The sequence below is a fragment of the Nannospalax galili genome, unplaced genomic scaffold (genome assembly GCF_000622305.1).
Source record: "Nannospalax galili isolate Female #2095 unplaced genomic scaffold, S.galili_v1.0 scaffold1345, whole genome shotgun sequence".
Taxonomy (NCBI): Eukaryota; Metazoa; Chordata; class Mammalia; order Rodentia; family Spalacidae; genus Nannospalax; species Nannospalax galili.
The window spans coordinates 165,276-168,452 of NW_008353213.1; positions in this window are offsets into that span (position 1 = coordinate 165,276).

Sequence of the window (3,177 nt, forward strand, 5' to 3'; positions counted from 1 at the left end):
GAATGACTGAAGTTGTGACATAAACTCCAATGGCATTTGAAGCCAGGTTGCCTCATGTGCTCCTGTGAGTTCTCTATCCATCGAGAGCATTTCTCTGAGGCTTTCAGGTTTTAAAAGACACTGAAAAGGTTTGTTAGAAGTGATCAGAAAAGGTCCTCACATCTTTAACTTGCTACCATCCTCTTCAGGTTGAGCAGCACACATATAATTATAGTTCCCCTTAAATTTACTAAGTTCAGAGGTTACTATCCATGAGACACTAGGCTTAAATTATCATGTTGTGTTCATAAATTAAAATCTGAAGAATTGTATATATTTAAAGGAGGTCCTCCATTAATGTAGCAAATTAGACACCAGGAAAGCTATTAACTGGCTTAGGAAAGGGACATCAAATGGTTAGGATGACAGAGCTAGAATTGGGGGAACCTTCTGTTTCTTGCTTCACCAGAGCTCACCTTCCACTGAGTAAAACCTATGTAAACATGGGTTCCTTAGTCTATGTTGGTGACCCAGAATTGGCATACTGATCAATCTGCATGGCCTCTATAATTATGATTCTGAAGTGCTTACCACATTCCTCACATCTGTCCATATTTGCTTGTGAGAATTCAATTCTCCTATTCTGACTCTAAAATTGCATGCATAACTCTAAAGGAAAGGATTCAATAAAAATTTGTTATGTCTCAAAATTAGTCCAGAAATGAACATCAACATGTTTATTACAGGTGGCTTATTACAAAGAAAGTTGCAGACCCTTCTAGGACATTTGCGCATATTAAAAGGAGTTTTTATTTATGTTTGCTTGGTTTGAAAATATTGGCATATACTTAAATACCATTCCTCCTTTTGTGATCCTAGACTTCACTTTGTGGTACTGAACCTGATAATAAAACTGTTGTCAGCTCTCCATCAACACCAGGATTTCTGGAAGCATGTTTTTCAGACTCAGTTGTTCTTCTGCAGTTGCCTCAACTCGGACACCGCTGTGGGTTATGCAGATAGGATGAGAATTTTACTTTATATTCTATTTTCTTTTACCTACCACTGTATAGGTCATGGGTAATTTCTGTGATGGAAAGATCATAATTTCAGAAAGTCCTGGGTTCAGATTTGATCCCAGCACTCGCTGATCTATAGTCAGAACAAAAACAGGACAAATTTCCTCTTCTTTGATATGCATCACTGAAGATATCAAAGGAGGAGCTGAAGGTTTACCCATATGAACCACAGTGAAATATGTTTTGTCAGAATACTTATTTTCATATAGCCTTAAAATCTCAGCATTAATACGATTAGTGATAAAGTGTCATTTCAGTTGAAAATTCATCAATATTTACATTGAACTATTTTTTGCCTCACTACATGTAGTCTGGGCTTCGATGTTTTTATTCTGGTACAACAAATTCCTACAGTGCATTTATGGGCAGCAGTAGAATGTTCAACAGAGAGAGAATGGGGTGATGACTCAGAAAAATATCTTTCTGTGAAAAATATTTTAATTAATATTTATTTAAAAATTTTTAATGTTAATATTTTAATTTGAATCACCATCTTCTTATCATCAGCTAAGCATGACCATATGTGTATCTTTCTGCCTGCTTTCCTGGCTCTAGGTTCAGTGACAAGCACTATAAAAGATAATAAGGTAAAGAGTGACGAAGTACGATATTTGAGGTCCTCCTCTTCATTCTTCACATGTGAACAGTCCAGAATGACCTACACAGAAGGACATTTGGACATACATAGACATATATTAGACTCTATAGTACTCTCTCTTTCACTCTCTCACCATACACACACACACACACACACACACACACACACACACAATTGCAGGAGGTAATAAGCATGTTTCATATGGGCTATCTAAATATATTAAGTGAAATTTGCAAAACTCACGTTTAAAAAAGAAACAAAACAAAACAAAAGTCAGTAAGGCAGTTTCAAAAAAACAAAAAACAAAAAACAAACAAATAAAACTTTCCCTTGACTTCTCTAGCTTGTGGAGACTGCAGCTCTCCTTCCATTTCCCATATCACTGTATATCTGTCTTCATTGTTCCAACAGACTTCCCCTATTCTTTCTGTGACAAACTCTCTTGGTCACTCATTTATAAAGACATATGATCATATTTAGGCCACACTGGATTAATACAGGGCAATTTTACTCCCTGAATATGCTTTATTTAGATCCCCAAAGTACATTTTCATGTGTTTTTAGCATCCAGGATGTAGAACCTGATAATATGCCCTTATCTTCCTATGCATTAATTAGAGTATGCCATTCACCACTCATCAAAGAATTTTCTTCAAGAGATTGAGGCTATAACTGAGTTCCACAACTGGTCACAAAGAGAGAACAGATAATATGTCTGAGAGATGCCAAATCTTAAGTGACACATGTACAATGGAAGCTCTACCAAAGACTCACGGAACATGGTGGAGCAGTGAGTAGAAAAAATATAAAAGTATACCACAACTCTCACCAATAAAACTTACTCATGTAAGATACAAACAGAAAGCCACAAATGGCTAAGCTTTAGAGAATAAGAGACAGCAGAATGTGTGTCCCTGGATTGGATTCCTATATTAAAACTTACCCACCCATGGCTCAGGGAACATTGTGGAAAAAGGAACAGAAAGATCGTAAGACCCAGGGTTGATTAAGGGAGAAATGGGGGGTACACAAGGAACCTAGGGGAAAAAGGGAAAGAAGGAGCTCAAGAGAGGTAGGAACTTAGGAGAAGGGTATTATTAAGGGAGAAAGGGGGAAAATGGGGACACCTTAATTGGGGAAACCATGATGGAGGGGTTAGACAATGCAAGAGATAAACAATGCCCAACTAGTTTTGAAAACCAGAGGGAACCATATTAGTCCAAGAACCTACTGACAAATTATATATACAAGAAGATCAAAGAATACAATATATGTCTAGCAAGGTTTATCTGAGAGTGTGTGGTCTTTGCCCAAGCTGTATATACATGGCACAAGGTAATTAAAAGTACCAGAATGGTGGAACTAACCCTCTTGGATGTTTAATAGCCACACTATGAGGTATATACTAATTTGGAGAGAGGGACATAAAGGACAGGTTTTGCTCTTTCCCTCCTAGGTCGACTAAGTTCCAGGGGGATATGAGCATCTCTCAAAATGTCCTTATCAAGGAGGCTGTGGAGA